The 22,040-nt window shown below is 41.9% G+C and overlaps 1 protein-coding gene across 3 annotated transcripts in view; it reads right to left on the reverse strand.

Annotated features, from left to right (window-relative positions):
• OSBPL3 (oxysterol binding protein like 3) overlaps positions 1-22,040 on the reverse strand; it is a 198,280-nt gene that overhangs the window by 107,491 nt on the left and 68,749 nt on the right. The window lies entirely within an intron of this gene.

Raw genomic sequence — 22,040 nt, forward strand, 5'->3', positions numbered from 1 at the left:
AAATGCTTACTTTGTCACATTAAAACAGAATATCCATTTCTACCCCCTCCCAATCCATGAAAAAGCACATTATCTGCCCTTTGTGATGCATTTCTTCAGAGAGGAACATGTTATTGCGCAGATCTCAATCCGGCAACAGAAATGCACGGGAACACAGATTTGAAATGTGGCAGCTTCCATGAGACAAAAAGCTTGACAGTGACACCAGGTTTAACTTCAAACCATTTATCTTCCACCAATGAATAAAAAGAATGAAAGGCCTCAAAATACTAGTCAGTCACTACACAGAATCCTGGAAGCTAAGAGTGAATTCTAGCCCAACCTTTTACACAAAGCAAGAATTCTGTCAGTAACATTGCTAGATCATTTTTTCTTGACCATTTCCCATAACAGAAACAGGGAGTCCCATGTTACTTTTTGTTAAAAATGCCTTTTCACTTAGAGTTGAACTTTGTCTCACTAAGACACATGGGTCCTCCATCTGCACTCCATCACTAAAGAGAGCAAGATGAACCACTTCTTTCACCTTTACATGCATTGGAACTACCATCACTCCCACTCCCCACCCAGCAAATCTTTTCTTCCCCAAACCAGTCACATTCACATCAGCCACTTCTTATCTGATCTTCATAATCACAGGTATCCAATTCTGATTACATTTCAATTTGTCTGTGCTTCCCTAAAAATGGTGCCCAGATCTAAAGACAACTTCCAGGTGTGGTCTGCTGAGAGCAGGAGAGAAGGAAATAATCACCTCCCTTGCCTTATACATACTGCAACTCTTAATACTGCCTCACTTCATCCTAGCTGGGGACACCCACTCTCTTCCTAGCACGCACTGTCCTTACTGTTCTCTAGGACTGTGATGTGATAGGAACTGTGGAGAAGCTGGCCTGCCTTCTTTCTGAGCAGGATTCCTTACTTCCTTTAGCTGAAATTCAGGATTTAATGGTTCTTTATTATGATTAATTACCCCATATTAGTTTTGACTCATCATTCCAGCCTATCTAGATGTTTCTGGGCAGTGACTGTCATTCTGTGTGTCTGGCCAACTTTTCCTGTGCTGTGCCATTCAGAGATTGCACAGGCGTGAGAATTCTGTCCTCACCTGAGTAAATCACATGGGAGATTTAATAAGAAGAGTGTCAAGGGCACTGAGGTTTTCTCCATAGCTTGATGTTAATTTGTTCATTAATTAACATTTCGGGGACCAACTGTGCCAACCCACTGCAAATCCCCATAACTGTAGAGTCATGTCTCATTTCTCAAAGTGCCCAGATCTACCTTCTTCAAAATCTCATGGATCGTTGTTTAAAAGGCAGATTTTGGAAGCTCCAAAACCTTCTTTTATTATCCAAAGCTTGTGGGTTTTCAAAAAATGAGCTCAGACCAAGAGCATCAACATTACCTGGGAGTTTGTGAGAAATGCAAATTCCCAGGCCCCACCACAGACCTGCAGATTTGGGAACTGAGGGTGGGGCTGAGACATCTGTTTTCAGCAAGTTCTCCAGGAGATTCTGACACACAGGTGTAAGGACCACTGCTGTAGGTGAATACTGCATCTCTGGCATAGAACCTTGGGGCATCCAGTGTACTTACATCAGGAGATTGGAGGAGACCTGAGCCCTTTTCCAAGGAAGATTCTGTCCTGTTTCTTAGCTTCTCCTTTAAGCCAAGGACAGCAAAAGCCAGGTATATGTGTTTCCTATCCCCACTCCCATGCTTAAAACACTCCCATCATGGTGAGTTTCCTCCAACAGACCTCCAAAAACCCGGAAGACAGTTGGCTGGAAAAATCCTATCCTGCCAAGGTCCACATGGGTACAGTGGGGCAGGCAGAGGTCTGTGAATCCCTTTATCCTGATCAGGAGCCTGAATTTCAGAAGACAATCACTGTGGTCTGGTCACAAGAGTCACCACCCACAGACTTATCCTTGATCCTCAACACAAAGCATCTACCCCTCCAGGCTCTTGCCAAACATTATGACCTTGAACACTGTACTGTCCAGACTTTATAGGCAATGAATCTCAACTCTGACTGCACATTAGAATTACGTAGGGAACTTTCTAAAATGCTGATGGGCAGGCCCAGATCTATCATATTGCAACCTGGGGTGGGGGTCAGGCTTTTATATTCTAAAACCTCCACAAGTGATTCTGATGTGGAAAAAGGGTTGAGGGCCACCAGCAAATAATCCAGAAATATAATTTGTACACCCAGCTCAAGCCAGATCATCAAATGGATGAGCTGATGGAACTGTACTATTCTGATCTGTGAAGAATTGCTTTCCCTGCACTGTCCTCTAGACTTAAGCCCCTGACCTACAATGAAAGAGATCATATCTGTAAAAACAAAGAGTTAAGCCAACAACCCACCTGAGGATACTGGGAAATTCTGTAGAGTAGTGTAATAATTAAGACTACAAGCTCTGGGGCTTCCCTGGTGGCTCAGTGGTAAAGAATCCATCTGCCAATGCAAGAGACCCAGGTTCGATCCCTGGTCCAAAAGATCCCACATACCGGGGAGCAACAAGGCCCTTCCTTATGCCTGTGCCCTAGAGCCTAGGAATTGCAACTACTGAAACCCACATGCCCTAGAGCCCACTCTCTGCAATAAAAGAAGCCACTGCAATGAGAAGCCTGCGCACCACATCTACAGAGTAGCCTCTACTTGCCTCAACTAGAGAGAAGCCAGAGCAGCAAGGAAGACCCAGCATAGCCAGAAACAAACAAACAAATAAATAAATTAGGGGGGAAAAGACTACAAGTTCTGGATTCAAACTGCCTGGGTTCAAATCCAGCCTTAGTAGGAGGCTTTAGGCAAGTTTTCAGCCTCTTAAATCCTGGGTTTCATTTGACAGTTGGAAATAAAGCATTGCCCCAGAAGGGCTGTTGGGGTGATTCGATGAGTTATTCCATATAAAAGCACAGAAAAGGGAAGGGGGCAGTCATCTCTGGATGAGTTACTACAGGATGCTGTGGTCACTGATGTGACACCACCATGGTGGCTGCTTTTCTCTTTTAAGGAGAAAAATAAAAAGGATATAGACAAATATCTATATTCCTAGCACCCCAAATTAATAGGTCTCCATCCTTATCTGCATAAACATTCTTCTTAACTTTTAAAAATTGTGCATAATAAATACTATCATACCACACGTTTCTTTCTGCAGCTGGTTTATTTTCACTCAAAATTATTACACACATACACACACACTGGGCTTCCCTGGTGGCTCAGATGGTAAAGAATCTGCCTGTGATGCAGGAGACGTGGGTTCAATCCCTGGGTTGGGAAGATACCCTGTAAAGGGGAACGGCTAACCACTCCAGTATTCTTGCCTGGGGAATTTGATGGACAGAGATGTCTGGTGGGCTATTCTGATGGACAGAAATGTCCATGAGGCTGCAAGAGTCAGACACAACTGAGCAACTAACACACACACACACACACACACACACACACACACACCTGAATTCATTCCCACCACATAATTCCATGATATGATTTCACCTTGTTTGACTTATTCTCCTTTAGGTTGTTTCTGGTTCTTTGCCCTCAAGAACAGTGCTACAGGATCTGCTTCTTGGGAGGCTGCGGCCTGACTGTCTAAAATAAGCGGAACTGCTGTATCATAAGGTAGAACTAGTTTTAGTTTTACCAGCTATTCCATATTGCTCCTCCAAATGGCCATACCAACTCACACAAGACAAAGGTTTCTTTGAAGGACCTTTATAAGAATAGGTTATACATTCAGATCTCAGTATCAGAATGTCTCTCTTAAGTGACCGGCTTGTTATAGCTTTTAGTCATTGAGAATTTATACATAAAAACGTATGCCTCTTTATTTGGGGCAGGAGGGTGCATGAATCAGATTCATGGCAGCACTGCTGGTGAACCTCAGTGGCAGAAGAGCTTCTCCGTGTGCTTGGCTTATCTTCATTGTCCCTGTGCTCCCAATTCTCTTGACTTCCCACTATTTCCTGTGTAGCGTGTGTATTCTTGGAAACCACTTCAAAGAGTTGGTGAAATAAGATGATGTTTAAATAAGTTTTCTTTTTTTTTTAAAAAAGCTAGAAAGTTGTACAAGCTGCTGCTGGGCTGTTGGCAAGATGTGCTGACAGTGGATAGTCTTCTCCTACTCTAGGCTGCCTTCCAAGGTATTTCTTTAGGTGAGCCCTGGCCTCAGCTTGACAGTTGCAACCGCCTCCAATGTCTGCAAGCAGGAAGGGCGGAAGAGACAGACAGATGATGATTCTAGTGCACAGAAGTGGAAGACAGCATGTCAGTGAAGAAGGGAACAGGAGATTGGGAGAGACCTGAATAGCCATGGTCCTTACTAGTAGCCTTCTAGAAGTTTACAGATGGACAATTCAGAGCTGGCAGGATGTCTAGGAGAGAGTACTTACAGGCAGATGTGGAGAAGGAGGTACAGGTTATTTCCAAATCTTATGAAAATTCCATGTCACACACCTAAACAAATTCTAGGCTTCACCAGAAGAGAAGCTATTGACTCAGACCTTAATTTTCTACCTTGCTCACAAAGATATCACAAGATAGATACCTTATCAAACATTTCAAATAGACTTTTCATAGGCCTGACATCCTTAAAAAATAGGAAGAGCTTGCTACGCATAAACCCTCTCCTCTGGCAATACTGACTGGCTGCCTTGATGGCCAGGGCTTTGGTTCCAATGCCAAGCCCCTGCTGCTGGTCACATGTCCCCGAGTTAGGCAGCCGTCTACATGCTCCGCTGCCCTAACCTTTCTAGCCCATAGCCTGGTGGACACGCCTGGATTTATCACTAGAACAGGAAGCCTACTGCTTACTTCACGAGCAAACTCATCATTCCCTTATGCCGATACCTGTGCTGACTCCCCTGATTCTGATTAAGACAACCACTCCTCTCCTGGTTCAACCCCAACTTTCTCTCCCAGATCCCCCAATTCTGCAGATTCTAGTTCTGCCGAGACCCTTACCTCCTCACCCCAAAACTTGTTTTCCATTCTTTCATCCCTATAACCGCCAATCCTTTTTAGACCCCCATTAGGGGGTCTCCACTTTTTCTTTTCCACCACTTCAATCTACCTCACGTTTTCCTGGCCCAGTTCATCTTTCTAGAAAGATTCCAGTGTCTCTTCTCTATTCCAAATTCCCACTGGTCACTGAACTTGCTTAAAACTCCTAAGCCCTTCACAAGGCAGTGAAATTTATGTGAATTCAGACTCTGGTTCTATCTACCACCTACTGTGTGTTACTAAACTACTGAGTTGTTTTCTCATCTGAAAAAGGGGCTGAATAATCATACTAAGTCTTTCTGAAGACTGTCTGAAATAATGCATGTTATGCACTAAGCACCGTACTTGGCAGACATCACTCAGTTATATTTTAGTTTTATTAACCAAACCTCAACTGTAAAATCTCACACCTGCATGCCTAACATTGTATACTCTCCTGCAGTTACACCACCCTGCCTTGGTTCTCAGGCTAGTTCTTTTCTGCAAAGCACACTTCTAATCTGATGTCTCTCTTCCATCTACGGAAATTCTCCCCACCCTCCAAAGGACATTGCAAGCGTCATCTGTTCCATGAAATCTTTTCCGAAAGCACGCCCACCCCTGGTTTTGTTTCTCTTTTGAACCCCTGCCTTACTTCTGTGTCTCCAAGTATGTCATAAGTTGCCCACATTTTGAGATTACTCTTTGCAACCTGACCACTAGATGTTAGATCTACATCATGATCAATGACTGAATTTTACTCATCTTTACATTCTGGGGGAAAGCAACTTAAAGATGAGTAGCCATGACAATCGAGCCAGACTGAATATCCTTCCTTAATCTGAGCTAAAAGGGAAAAAGTCCTCTGTGTAAGCGTATTGATTTATTTCCAAGGAGCCACTCTCCTTCCCTCTTTACTAGACTTATTTGGGATTACATGTATATTTCAGAACATTTTAGCTATCCCTTTCCTTTTGAAGTCTCTTTACCATTTTCTTTGGCCACAGGAGAGATTATTTCTTTCTTTGAACTGTTTGAAATGTTTGTAGTGTACAGAGCTCTGCCCAAAGCATGCTTCTTTGGGGATTTCATCTCCTGGTTCCTGTCACTTTATATCACTGGACAATTCTGTTTATGGGTCAGAAAGAAATCCAGAGATATCCTTCCTTGCATTATTTTCTCAGTCATCTTAAAAGTTAAATGATCAGCAGAACAAGTCAAGAGTTTATAAGAAGTTAGCAGAATAAAACTCCCAGTGGGTTTTACCAACATATTTGGCACCCCTTCTAGAGTTGGGCTTCCCTGACGGCTCAAATGATAAAGAATCTGCCTGCAAAGCAGGAGACCCAGGCTCGATACCTAGGTTGGAAGATACCCTGGAGAAGGGAATTGTAACTCAATCCAGTATTCTTGCCTGGAGAATTCCATGGACAGAGCAGCCTGGTGGGCTACAGTCCATGGAGTCACAAAGACCCAGACATGACTGAGTGACTAATGCTAAGAGTGATAATCTCTGAGGAGAAAGTACCATCCATAACCTGTCTGGCAACCCATAATACTGACCCTGCTACAGCAAACTTTCTGTGGTCTCTCTTATCCCCATTGCCCTCACCTAGAAATCCACCTTTAGGGCCTTGATTTCCATAGGCCTGCTTCTTAAAGCAAAATATTCCCTTCTAGAATACTATCTTCATCATTAGAAACATCCTAACCTTCCTGGTGAGACAAACTAGATGATCAAATCAAGGCCCAACTTTTAACACTCCCTTTGCTTAGTTCTCAGAGGCTGCATCATGGCAAACAGCTACAGGTATGACAAGCACCCTGCTTCCTAGTGATTTTTAAGTGAATTACTGAAGTTCTCTTCCTTGGCCACTGGTCTTCTCTGAGCTATGCCTATTGTTCTCTACTCAGTCAGATTTCAATGCTTTTTTTCTTCCCATCAAATTTCAGTTGAACTCTCTTGATCTGGTTAGCAAACATACACACTGATCCTCACAGATGCCAAAACCTTTCCCTGCACACCAAACCTTCTTTATCAACACTGTCTGTGTTACAGCTACTTGCATACTTTCTGCATCCTTTCCCAGCTCATGGTCTATCCTCCTCAAAAAGTAGGAACACCACACATCCCCCTGCAGACCTTCTGTTTCCTACCATGACTTCAAAGCACCAAGGATACATCTGTGGTCTCTTTGGACAATTCAGTGTATTTTCTTAAAAACTTTTTTTCTGTATTGGAGTATAGCCAATTAACATTGCTGAGATAGTTTCAATTGCACAGCAAAGGGACTCGGTCATACACATATATGTATCCATTCTCCCCAAACACCCCTCCCATCCAGGATGCCACATAACATTGAGCAGAGTTCCCTGCGATATACAGTAGGTTTTTGTTGATTATCCATTTTCAAATATAGCAGCGTGTACCTGTACAGTTTACATTTCTTTTATCCAAAGAAATGAACAGGGTGATGGTTTATAGATCTGAAATTTTAGCAGGTTATCATGCATGCAAGGAGAGATGAGAAAGCCTTCCTCAGTGATCAGTGCAAAGAAATAGAGGATAACAACAGAATGGGAATGATTAGAGATCTCTTCAAGAAAATCAGAGATACCAAGGGAACATTTCATGCAAAGATGGGCACAATAAAGGACAGAAATGTATGGACCTAACAGAAGCAGAAGATATTAAGAAGAGGTGGCAAGAATACACAGAAGAACTATACAAAAAAGATCTTCACGACCCAGATAATCACAATGGTGTGATCACTCACCTAGAGCCAGACATCCTGGAAAGCGAAGTCAAGTGGGCCTTAGGAAGCATCACTTCGAACAAAGCTAGTGGAGGTGATGGAATTCCAGTTGAGATATTTCAAATCCTAAAAGATGACGCTGTGAAAGTGCTGCACTCAATATGCCAGCAAATTTGGAAAACTCGGCAGTGGCCACAGGACTGGAATAGGTCAGTTTTCATTACAATCCTAAAGAAAGGCAATGCCAAAGAATGTCCAAACTACCACGCAATTGCACTCATCTCACACACTAGTAAAGTAATGCTCAAAATTCTCCAAGCCAGGCTTCAACAGTACATGAACAGTGAACTTCCAGGTGTTCAAGCTGAATTTAGAAAAGGCAGAGGAACCAGAGATCAAATTGCCAACATCCACTGGATCATCGAAAAAGCAAGAGTGTTCCAGAAAAACATCTATTTCTGCTTTATTGACTACACCAAAGCCTTTGACGGTATGGATCACAATAAACTGGAAAATTCTGAAAGAGATGGGAATACCAGAACACCTGACCTGCCTCTTGAGAAATCTGTATGCAGGTCAGGAAGCAATAGTTAGAACTGGACAAGGAAGAACAGACTGGTTCCAAATAGGGAAAGGGGTACATCAAGGCTGTATATTGTCACCCTGCTTATTTAACTTATACGCAGAGTACATCATGAGAAACACTGGGCTGGATGAAGCACAAACTGGAATCAAGATTGCTGGGAGAAATATCAATAACCTCAGATATGCAGGTACCACTACCCCTACGGCAGAAAGCAAAGAACTAAAGAGCCTCTTGATGAAAAGAGGAGAGTGAAAAAGTTGGCTTAAAACTCAACATTCAGAAAAGTAAGATCATGGCATCTGGTCCCATCATTTCATGGCAAATAGATGGGAAAACAGTGGAAACAGTGACAGACTTTATTTTGGGGGGTTCCAAAATCACTGCAGATGGTGGCTGCAGCCAGGAAATTAAAAGATGCTTGCTCCTTGGAAGAAAAGTTATGACCAACCTAGACAGCATATTAAAAAGCAGAGACATTATTTGCCAACAAAGGTCTGTCTTGTCAAGGCTATGGCTTTTCCAGTAGTCATGTATGGATGTGAGAGTTGGACTATAAAGAAAGCTGAGCGCTGAAGAAAATTGATGCTTTTGAACTGTGGTGTTGGAGAACACTCTTGAGAATCCCTTGGACTGCAAGGAGATCCAACCTGTCCATCCTAAAGGAAATCAGTTCTGAATACTCATTGGAAGGACTGATTCTGATGCTGAAGCTCCAATACTTCAGCCACCTGATGTGAAGAACTGACTCATTTGAAAAGACCCTGATGCTGGGAAAGATTGAGGGCAGGAGGAGAAGGGGACGACAGAGGATGGCATTACCAACTCGATGGACATGTGTTTGGGTAAACTTCAGGAGTTAGTGATAGACTGGGAGGCCTGGTGTGCTGCAGTCCATGGGGTTGCAAAGAGTCGGACACAACTGGGCAACTGAACTGAACTGATAATGCATGCCTTGGCTTATCGTTCACCAATATCCATTTTACTTCTTTTAATCACAGGACTCTCAAGCTTAGCTGGGCACAAGCTCATCTAATCAGAAGCTACATTTCTAGCTTTCCTTGCAGCTTGGTGGCCACTACAGAGATGTGAGTAGAAGCTGTGTTAAAAAGAGCATACCCCCCAACCTTTCCTCATTCCTGAGGGCTGAGAGATGGTGACAACTAGACCCAGAATTGAAAGCCATTATTTGAGGATGGCAATGTCACTGTACCAGCCCAGGAATAACCATACCTGGACAGTCACAGGAAAGAGAAATAAACTTCAATCTTGTTATTTGGGGGTCTCTCAGTTACAAAGGTTTATTGCAAACAAGACAGGCTCTAAGAAAGTAGCATGCCTTACAATCAGGAATCTTGGGTCACCTTTGTACCCCTCAACAGGAAGTTGCCAACCATATCTACGATGATCAGCTTCCTGGGCCCAGAAACAGGAACCCCTGAAACATTGGCAGTAAGAATCCTTACTGTTTGACAAAGCGGAAAAGCCACTGTTTCCAAGTTCCCAGAGTATATTATCTTCTCCTAAAGCAACCCCATATTCTTCAGTAGGCCTTGGTGTAGAGATGAATCCTCAAATCACTTCACCTTCTCCAGCAGGACAGCCCCCTGCATGTTGTATTTATCCCTAAACAGTCCTCAGAGCCACTCTAGAACTGAAGACTTAATGTTCTGGGTGGAGACGGGTGAGTCCATGGGGCATATGACCATCCCTCCACTCGTGAATGAGAAAATCAGAAACAGGCTGAGTTTCCTTCTCTTTCTGCTATTTAGCCACCCTGACTTGCCTTTCTCTGTCTCTAGGGGGAAGAAACACTGATGGATAAAGGTGGGCTAGTGAAGGAAACTATCATGAAAGACAAGAGGCTGACTGAGAACAGCCAAACTGATGAAAATTCAACTTAATATCTATAAAGTGCCTACCTAGACAGTATATTAAAAAGCAGAGACCTTTGCCGACAAAGGTCCATAGTCAAAGCTATGGTTTTTCCAATAGTCATGTATGGATGTGAGAGCTGGACCATAAAGAAGGCTAAATGTCAAAGAATTGATGGTTCCAACTGTGTTGTTGGAGAAGACTCTTGAGAGACCCTCAGACAGCAAGACCATCAAACCAAACAATCCTAAAGGAAATCAATCCTGAATATTCATTGGAAGGACTGATGCTGAAGCTGAAACACTAATACTTTGGCCACCTGATGCAAAGAGCCGACTCATTAGAAAAGACCCTGATGCTGGGCAAGATTGAGGGCAGGAGGAGAAGGGGATGACATAGGATAAGATGGTTGGATGGCATCACTGACACAGTGGACATGAGTTTGAGCAAGCTTCAGGAGATAGTAAAGGACAGGGAAGCCTGCTGTGCTGCAGTTCATGGGGTCGCAGAGTCGGACTGAGCGACTGAACACCCCCACAAAGTGTCCATAGCTCTGCTATCCCCAAATGATGGAAACAAGTGACCTGAAGCTTAATCCAAGGAGGGAACCACCCTGGCCAAGGAGAGAAGGCATCTGTAGATGAAACGAGTGAGAACACAGTTCAGAGTGGACTACCTAGGAGGTTTTGTGGACATTTCACAGGGAAGAGTTCAGTGAAGCTGACGTTGTGAACTGTTAAAGAGGTGTCCTGAGGGCAGCCTTAGAGATGTGGACAGGACATGACTAGGTAGAGAGGAACATGGTGGGTGGGGAGGACACTTCCCACAGGATTTCCCAAGCCTGGTTGCCTGGCAGGATCACCCTGAGGAGCATCTACAGGCTATCAAAGTCTGGCCCCACTCCATACCAACTCATCCAGATGCTCTGGGATGAGGCCCAGGCAAGTTCCCCAGGTGACTGTGATGCAATGTGTGGGCTGAGAACCACTCCCTGATCCTGCATCCAGAAATGATAGAAAGATTTACTCCACAGAACTGTCTTCTTTTATCTTAGCATTTCATTTCATTTCAGTATCTAATGCCAGACCAACATCTACTGCATCTCATCTGTACCAAATTAAAATGCAGAGCAGGATGTGACTTAGCAGTTTAAAGGGTAAGAAGAGAGAGCACCTCCTAAGAACTTAAAATAACATCTTGTGGTTTGAATTTTATCAGTGGGTGTTGCGATCCTCTCTTAACTGACAACTGCTGGCGGAAGCAGGGTAGATTTTAACAATTGGCAACCACAGACAGCATTTCATTACTGATCTAAAAAGACTATCAGTTGAGTCACTATAAAATATGAATGTGAATTTTTTAAACTTCTATCACTCATAAAAATCTACTAAAGTCTGTTCAGCAATGTAAACATTAAGCTAACAATGACTAATACTCCATCAATGTTACCTGAATGCTCTCAAATAACAAGAAACGAAATACCTAGTGATTGTGGTTCAGGTATCAGATGTACACACTTCAAGTTGTCTGTCCCCTTAACTAAAAATAACCCAAGGACTGAGATGCTAAGCTTCAAACAAATTCTATAAAATGTATTTCCCAAGATATTATGCATATATTTGGGGAGAACTGCTGGGGCAATAGTAAACAATCTCTTGTAAGAGGCCGGAAAGAAAAGTCACTGATTTAGCAAATGTAGGTGGGGAGGAAAAAGGATATAGGGAGTCTTCCTCTCCTAGGGGATGGACTACTGCAAGAAAATGGGCATGAGACACTTTTAAACCAGTACAAACTGAAAGACAGTAGTAAGGAAACACAGAATGAAAAGGCAGAGAAAACAGGTTTTTTAAAAATCGGGGTGGTTATTGGCAGACTAAAGCTAAAAAGGCAAGCAAAAGGTAAAGCACCTCTGCCACTAATATTAACCATGAAGGTTGTTTTTTTCCTCCAGTAGAGTGTGTACATCAGAAGCAAGACTGTGTCTAACTCTAGTTTTTTGTAACTAGTACTAAACTCAACATGTGGCAGGTTATTTGTTTATCAGACTGATGCTCAACACTGAAACAAACAAAACAACCCAATTAAAAAATGGGCAGGAGATCTGAACAGACATTGTTCTAAAGTAGCCATGCAGATGGCTAACATGCACATGAAAAAATGCTCAACATCATTAATCAGAGAAATGCAAATCAAAACTACAGTGGAATCATCTCACACCTGTCAGAATAGCTATCATCAAAAAGAACACAAATAAGAAATGTTGGTGAGGATGTGGAGAAAAGGGAACCTTCATGCACTGTTGCTAGGAATGTAAATTGGTGCAGCCACTGTGGAAAACAGGATGGAGATTTCTCAAAAAACTAACTACAGAACTACCATATGACCCAGCTATTCCACCCCTGGGTATATATCCAAACAAAACAAAACAAGAACACTAATTCAAAAAGATACATGCACCCTCAATGTTCATAGCAGCATAATTTACAGTTATCAAGATATGGAAGCAATCTAAGTATCTATCAACAGATGAACTGATGAGGAGGTGATATATATACATATACACATATATACACAACAGAATACTACTCGGCTATTAAAAAAGAATGAAATTTTGCCACTTGCAACAACATGGACTGACTTGGAGGGTATTATGCTAAATGAAACAAGTCAGACAGAGAAAGATAAATACTGAGTGGCATCATTTATATGTAGAATCTAAAAAATAAAACTAATGAATATAAGAAAAAATAAACAGACTCACAAATATAGAGAACTAGTGCTTACCAGTGAGGAGAGGGAGGAAGGGAGAGGAATGATAAGGCTAGGATATTAAGAGGTATAAACTACTATGTACAAAATAAATAAGCTACAAGGATAAAATGCACAATAGAGAATATGGCCAATATTTTATAACCTTTAAAACTGTGAATCTCTATATTGTACACCTGAAACTTAAATAATATTACACAGCAACTACACCTCAATAAATAAATATAAAAACAAATAAAACCAAAACCTGTGTCCCCTTCCCCTTGCTTCTAGATGTTATCTCAGAGATAGGCAAAGAAATATTCTAAAGCATCCATTTATCACACTGAAAAAATTCTGTAGAAAGGTGGATCCTAATTGATTAGGAGTTTGCATCTAGTGAGAATGTAAAGAAAAAGTAATAATAGAAAGTACAAATAAGAAAATCTAAGTCAAAAGTGAGATGTAAAGTATCAAAACTCCAGTTGAATTCCATCTGGTTAATTTTTGAAATAATTTTCAGCAACCAGGACCCTGCTCTCCAGTTGTTTCCTCTACATCATGCACTCATTGTAGATATAGTTGAACCAGGGGTTTAGCACACTGAAGGTGTTTCAACACACCATTTTGCATTTAGACAGCATCTATCATCAAAGAAGTCCCAGGACTAGGCAAATGGAAACTCCCCCATCTCACACCAAAAGGCAGAATAGCCCCAGCACTGAACAATGACAATCATACCTCCTGAAAATGAGGCGAGCCCCAGACCGCAAGGCTTATCAATGGCTTAAAAGGAGCTGATGCCAATTCTGAATCATCATTACTGAGTGAGGAAGATGTGTTTTCTAAAGACAATGGCACCAAGATGTATCTCATCCCAAAGCTTGTCTTACAAAATAACACTAACATTTCTCTATACATTGGTAGGGTCTGTTGAACCTGAGGAGGCTTGTGACCATAGCTGAAGCAATGCTTTCTGACTTCCAAGGCTCTGTTAGAAATGATAATATAGCTTGTGCTTGATGCTCTCTCTGTCAGGATGCTCACCCTTCAACTTAGCCATCACGATGTGAGGATAGCAATGTGGAGAGAACACATGGAGGGGCTCAACTGGAAAAGAACTGAGACCATTCCATCAGCTGATGGCATCAACTCCCAGACATGTGAGTGAGCAAGCCTTCAAACATCAGTCTTTGTGCAGCCCCAGAGGACACGGAGCAGAGGAGAGTCCAGCAGTCCCCACAAAGTCCTGTTTTAGTTACAGATTGGAGGGCTAAGTAAATGTCACTGTCTAAGCCCAAAAAGTTTCAGGGCCGTTTGTTATGCAGCATTAGGTAACTGAAACACTCGGCAGAAACTCTTGGCCCATCTTCAGGCTAGTCAGGTGGGAAGCATGAGAACATAGGGTCAGAAAGACCAAGTTCAATCAGCAGTAATGACCAACCGGCTCCTCCGACCAGAGCATCCCACCCCTGTCACACAGGTCAGATTTGGAAGAGGGCTCCTTGGTCAGCAAACCCAGGCCTCACTCAGAAAGTCACTTATGCAAAGCACACGATAGAGTTTATGGGCCAATTAGCTGATCCAGGTAGGTATGTGCCTGATATTGAGGAAGAGACCACAAACGGAACACTGAAAATCCCATATGTAAATGGCCACAAACCCCTTCAGAACCCTTTAAATACACCTTTTAACACAGACCTCAAAATCCCCACTTATCACTTGGCATTTCTCTTCAATAGCTTAAGCAGTGGTTGGGAGCGAGTTTTCAACTGGGCAACTGAGCCACAAAGAAATTGTCCTACTAAGGCCACGGGGTCAGTCATTGTGGGTATAAGTAGGACAGAACCCAGGACTGTATATCAAGAACATCCATTCAGAAGGGGAAGAGGGAATTAAAGTAAAAGCCCTAAGTATTTAAATATTTCTAAAGAGCAGTTTTATTGTTAAAGAGTCGAAATCTCCAGTACCATGGATCCTTTGGAAAGGACACTGATGAAGTCTTGGACCTTGGCCAGAGTCTGGTTGATTCCGCAATGCAAAGATCTAGTCTCAATCATACACGGGATTCCCCGGATGCTATCTGGTGCCCAGAAACCAGAGGATGCCAGCAAGGCAGTAAGAAGAACAGAGTTTCATCATCTGAGTTGGAGCAGAAGAATGACTGAAAGCAGTGGGAGGGAGGCAGAAAAGACAGGAGAGCATTCATTAAGGCTGTAATGAACACTGAGTGACTGTGAAATAGAAGCTCAGCATCTGAACCAGAGCCAGCCAACAGAAATTGGGGTGCTGTCTGACATCACAGCCTCTAGTCAAATGTGGGTACTGAATTTAGTGCAACTGAGAAACTCAATTTTAAATCTTAATTAACTAAATAATTTAAATTTCCATAGCCACGTGTGGCTGGTTGCTGCCATGTCACACCAATACAGCTTTAGACCACACCATTCTAAACCTCTTATTTTCTCCCTCCTTTCCCTTAGCACAAAGTGAGAATACGCTGGGATATTTCTGCCTCCTGAAGCCTTCCAGGTGTGTTCCCACTCCAACCAACTCTGAAAAAATCAACAGCTGGTAGACAGCTGAGTCATCACAAGCCTGGTGCCCAACACTTAAATGTATTAAGTCATCTGGGAAATTTTCTTCCCCACTCCTTCCATTGTTTGGAGGCAATGAATTAAAGAATGAAAGAGGCTATTAGTTTTCTACATGAGGTCAGCAGGGATTTTTAAGTAATAAGCCCAGCTGCAACTTCCAGGTACTTCAAACTGTGTCAGTACAGAGATTAGTTCCTTCAACTCACACAGGTTCCATGCAAAACCATTAGGAGTGTTACAAAAAGATGTGTGAAGTTCATGCGTCTTTTAGGAAGGGTTTATAATGGCAGTTCAGTTTAAAGAAAAGAGTCTATGACATGAGGCAAAGGATCATGTTTCAAAACAGAAGAAAAAACAATTATCAGTTCAAACAATTATCATATGCCAGTTTGTTTGGCATCTGATATTTACCATTGTCTACTATCTTCAGATGGAAAAAGAAAAAAACCCTCCATCCCAGGCCAGCAAAGTACCTTTTCACAGAGAGTGGGGAGGGAGGGAAGAAGCCTTTTACTTTTAAGGGGATTCCACACAGTTTTGCAGTCTTAGGAACAGCTCCACAGAGCTGCCCAGTAGTAATCTTTTGGCCTGGGGGAAAACTGTTTCTTTAGCGAGGAAATGAGAAGTTCATTAAGAAAACAGCTAATTTCCCAACATTCAAAAGTTCCCATAAATCAATATTGAATTACCAACTCAAACTTATTGCCCAATATAGTTCTACCATTTCAGGCAAACAGATATTCTTAAAAGTTCCCCATTAAAACAGGCATTCTCATAAATCACTCATGTGTGCTAAGTCACTTCAGGATGTCTGACTCTTTGCAAGCCTATGGACTGTAGTCCGGCCAAGGTTCTCTGTCCGTGAGATTCTCAAGACAATGAGTATAGCCTCTGTAGGAGACAATTTAGCAATAGAAAAGTTGTCTTTCAAAAATAAAGGCAATATGGAACAATTCCCAAAGATAAAGCAACTTAGGAAATAGGGCTTCAAAAAGCCTTTTCCAAAATAAACTCAATGATGATGAACCCCACCAAACATAAAATTATCAAGAATGATAAAACCATGGAGAACAAAGAGCAATGGTTACTAGTATATTGACTGGATTAAATAAGTGGGGGAACAGACAGGCGAGGTAGAGCCACAAAGTGTTAAAAGTATTTGTTGTTGTTCAGTCGCTAAGTCATGTCCCACTCTTTTGTGACATCATGGACATAGCCCACCAGACTTCTCTGTCCATGGGGTTCTCCAGGCAAGAATACTGGAATGAGTTGCCATTTCCTTCTCCAGGGGATCTTCCTAGAGCAGGGATCAAATCCACAGCTCCTGCATTTGCAGGCAGATCTTTTTTTTTTTTTTTTTAAACCACTGAGCCACCAGGGAACCCTATGTTACAAAAAATAAATTCTAACAAAATGAAAATAAAACAGATGACAAACATTTGACATCAGGGGAGAGTTGCTGGGCCAAAGAATTGGATTGTTTTTTATATACATTGTTTTAGCTCACCCAACCCATTCTCACTCCCAGACAGATATCTCTCTTCTGACTATGGGAATTAATCCTCTTGGGATAAAAAATTACTCTTCAGCAACCTGGTTATTTCTTTGCCTTTTGTTAAACTGAAGTGAAATAGAATAATTTACTTTTAAAACCATGTTTAACTTGAGCTCAGTCTTATACAATTATTTCTGCCCATCATTTATCCCCCCTCTATACATCTCTCTCACTTTACATACCAGCCAAGCCTGAAATTAATGCTAACACTTGGTTAGTTTCTGGTTGAGATTTTGGGGTAATATTTTAACTTTTCCTTTGAGCTTTTTTTGTTTTGTTTTGCTTGCTTTTTAAAAATAAGAAATACATGTAACTGAAGTAAATATAAAACAGCAATTACTTTCCTGACTTGATACCAGACCACCTGACCTGCATCCTGAGAAATATGTATGAAGGTCAAGAAGCAATAGTTAGAACTGGACATGGAATAACAGACTGGTTCCAAATAGGGAAAGGAGTATGTCAAGGCTGTATATTGTCACCCTGCTTATTTAACTTATATGCAGAGTATATGATGCGAAATGCCAGGCTGGATGAAGCACAAGCTGGAATGAAGATTGCCAGGAGAAATATCAATAACCTCAGATATGCAGATAACACCACCCTTATGGCAAAAAGCGAAGAACTAAAGAGCATCTTGATGAAAGTGAAGGAGGAGAGTGAAAAAGTTAGCTTAAAACTCAACACGTGGAAAACTAAGATCATGGCATCTGATCCCATCATTTCATGGCAAACAGAAGGGGAAATAATGGAAACAGTGACAGACTTTATTTTGGGGGGCTCCAAAATCACTGCAGATGGTGATTGCAGCCATGAAATTAAAAGACACTAGCTCCTTGGAAGAAAAGCTATGACCAACCTAGACAGCATATTAAAAAGCAGAGACATTATTTGCCAACAGAAGTCCTTCTAGTCAAAGCTATGGTTTTTCCAGTAGTCATGTATGGATGTGAGAGTTGGACTATAAAGAAAGCTGAGTGCCGAAGAATTGATGCTTTTGAACTGTGGTGATAGAAAAGACTCTTGAGAGTCCCTTGGACTGCAAGGAGATCCAACCAGTCCATCCTAAAGGAGATCAGTCCTGAATATTCATTAGAAGGACTAATGCTGAAACTCCAATACTTTGGCCACCTGATGTGAAGAACTGACTCATTTGAAAAGACCCTGATGCTGGGAAAGATTGAAGGTGGGAGGAGAAGGGGACGACAGAGGATGAGATGGCTGGATGGCATCACCAACTTGATGGACATGAGTTTGAGAAAGCTCCGGGAGCTGGTGATGTACAGGAAGCCTGGCATGCAGCAGTCCATAGGGTTGCAAAAAGCTGGACACAACTGAGAGACTGAACTGAATGGTTCATTTTCCTAAAATGGTTGCCTGACCTGTGCTTCTCTTATTTCCCCAACACCCCCAATCTCAGACTCTGACTCAGTATGCTCACTAGCCCTCTTCATTCTCTGGTTGTGCCTCAGTTTCTGGAGAAACATGCTTCAGCATGAGAGAACTGTCCTATGTCACACCTTCCATAGTCATCAGGAAAAGGGCAGGCCTCCCAAGAATGTGGGGAAATGCAGATAAGTAAAAATCACAGGGCTTGGGTCTTTTAACTAGAGGTGTGAATGCAAACTATTGACACTGAGAATCTCTTCTGTGCTGTTGTGACACATCAGGGATGGCACACCAACCAACATACACAATCTGGATTTACTGGAAGTGAAGCTATCTATACCACAAAGACTTCTTCCAATACTAGGTATCTATTTATGTGTCCCTCCCACTTCTCTCTTCCTGTCTTTCTCTCTATTACTCTCATTCTCACACACTCTCTCACGCTCTCCCCCCCTTTCTCCTGCCACCCTCCCTCTGATTAAAAGAAACCCTCCTTCTCTTTAAAGGAAAGTCAAATAAACAAACCCTATTAGATGACCTGGCTTCCCAGGTGATGCTAGTGGTGAAGAATCCACCTGCCAATGCAGGAGACACAAAGCAGGTTTGATCCCTGGGTTGGGAAGATCCCCTGGAGTAAGAAGTGGGAACCTGCTCCAGTATTCTTGCCTGGAGAATTCCATGGACAGAGGAGCCTGGTGGGCTACAGTCCACGGGTCGCAAAGAGTCAGACACGACTGAGCACACATACGCACACATATTTAGATGGCCTGAAAGAAGAAGGAAGGTGGGTGTTTGGGTTGAGGGAGGGAAGATGGAAGAACCATTAGAATATAGCATAGCTACATCCATATATGTAATTGCATACAGTCCGTTCTACCACACAACTCTAAGAATGCATTCCAGGTATGACAAGCTTATCTGACAACTCAGAACTAGGTAGTTGTTCATGTTTTTGTTTATGGCAAAAGTCAGTGGTCTTGCTTGGTGTGGGTCCTTGTTCCCCTGCCTCTTCCTGTCCTCTATCTTTCAAAAGGTATATCAGAGCAAAAGCTGCAGAAATCAAATTTTACCTGTTCAACAGATCATGGATTATTAGGTACCACATAGACCAACCTAAACAAGTAAGGAAATGGCAACCCACTCCAGTATTCTTTCCTGGAAAATCCCATAGACAGAGCAGCCTGGCGGGCTATAATCCATGGGGTCACAAAGAGTCAGCATGGCTGAGCGACTGGGCACGCACACAAGTAACATGTTAAAAAAAAAATCAGATCCTGGAAGGTAGGGTATTTTATAAGTTAACTACATATATGCAATGTTTCAGGAGTTTGATTTTAACTTACAATTTAAGCGCTCACTTTTTGGACAAGTGAGATGACATAGTTTCTATGTAATATACCAGTAGACATGACCCATTCTAGAAATAGCAGCTCAAAAAGACTGAGAAATGAAATTTCAGGACTGAAAAATAAAGGTGATATCCTGGATCATAATTATTCAAAATGTGCTCTGCCAAATAACAGTTTCATTGGGCTGTCTGTGGGGGGATAAAATGAGCCCCCACAGACCAGTCGCCTTGGTAAACACTGCTCCTATATTCCCTCTTGAAGACACATTGGCACATTAAGGGTTTCTGAGAGATCCTGCACTTAAAACAAGCAAACAACAGCAAAAGCAAATCTGTTAACTATGTTCAACAACCCGTTCCAAATCTTTCTTACCTCAGAAACTCCTCTTTGAGGTAATACTTCAACATTCCTTCATCCTAACGACCAACTTGAAAGCTCAATCATCCTGTGAAATGGTGATTTAACTCTTACCTTTAAAAGCTGTCATGGAGATAACAACCTAACAGGCACAGGAACCATTTCTGGCTTATAAATCAGGCTTGTAACAGCCAAAACTAACACTTGGATACCTTTGCTTAGTTTCATGTCTAGACTTGAGAGGCCCAGAGAAACATGAGAAACCATGGCCATCACAAAAAAAACCACAAGCAATGTTCCAACACTGGGCTCTTGCTTCCCTATTTGACCCAATCTTCCCTAAAAGTCCTCCCTGGGTCTTTCATTATCACATCTCTCTCCCCAAACCCAGCTTCCCCACACCCCTTCCGCCTTGCTTTCTACTACCTAGACTCCATCCTTCCCATTTCAGTCTGAAATTACCCTCAAGAGAAAACATCTGAATAGGAAGTTCAACATCATTTGGAAGAGAAAAGTACCACTCCAGGGAGTGACATTCTCAGTTAACTGGACAAAGTGCTCAAAAAAATCTTGGGGAAACTATCTCAGAAATTAAATTCTCATGCAACTGTTGTGCAGGACTGCCTTAACACATATCTCCAAGCAATGTGCACTAAAGCTACCCAAGTACACAAGAAACGGAATCGATGCTTAGCATTTATGTAACAAGTGTTAAGTAAACATATAGATAAATGGAATAGAATTGAGAATGCAGAACTTAAACTCTCACATTTATGGTCAATTCATTTTGACAAAGGTACCAAGACAATTCAATAGGGAAAAAATAGTCTTTTCAACAAATGGTGCTGGGAAAAGGAGAAATTCACATGCAAAAGGATGAAGTTGGACCCATGCTTCGAACTACATACAAAAATTCACTCAAAATGGACCAAAGTCCTAAATGTAAGAGTTAAGACTATAAAACCTTTGAAAGAAAACACAGGAGTAAATTTTCCTGACCTTGGGTTAGATCATGGTCTCTTAGATATGACATCTAAAGCCAAAAAGAAAAAAAAAAGTAAGTTGGACTTTAAAATTAAAACTTTTATTCAAAGGATAAAATCAAGAAAATAAAAAAACAGCCCAAGAATGGGAGAAAATGCTTGCAATCATATAGTTGATATGGGCTTATTATTTAGAATATAGAAATAATTCTTACAACTCAACAATGAAAAAATAACTCAATATTTTAAGTGGGCAAAGAGCTTGAAAAGATATTTCTCCAAGGAAGACACACAAATGGTCAATAAGCAAAAGATGCTTAACATCATTAACCCTGAAAGAAATGCAAATTAAAACTACAAAAAAAAAAAAATCTCTTCATACTCCCTCGTGCTCATTCTAGGTCACTTCAGTCGTGTCCAACTCTTTGCAACCCCATGGACTGTAGCCCGCCAGGCTCCTCTGTCCATGGATTCTCCGGGCAAGAGTATTGGAGTGGCTGTGCCCTCCTCCAGGGGATCTTCTGGGCCCAGGGATCGAACCCAAGTCTCTCATATCTTCTGCACTGGCAGCTGGATTCTTTACCACTAGTGCCACCTAGGAAGCCCCTCATAGTCCCTAGGATGGTCATCATAATAATAATAATAATAAAGAAGCAAACAAAAAGGCAGACAATAACAAGAGTTAGAAAGGATATTGAGAAACTGGAACTCAGACTCTGGTGGCAATGTATACTTTGAAAAACAGTCTGACAGTTCCTCAAAACTTAAGATACCACATGAGGCAGCAGTATCGCTCTTCGGTATATACCCAAGAAACCTGAAGATATATATCCACACAAAAACTTGCACAAG

This window comes from Odocoileus virginianus, chromosome 1, assembly GCF_023699985.2.
Source record: "Odocoileus virginianus isolate 20LAN1187 ecotype Illinois chromosome 1, Ovbor_1.2, whole genome shotgun sequence".
Lineage (NCBI taxonomy): Eukaryota > Metazoa > Chordata > Mammalia > Artiodactyla > Cervidae > Odocoileus > Odocoileus virginianus.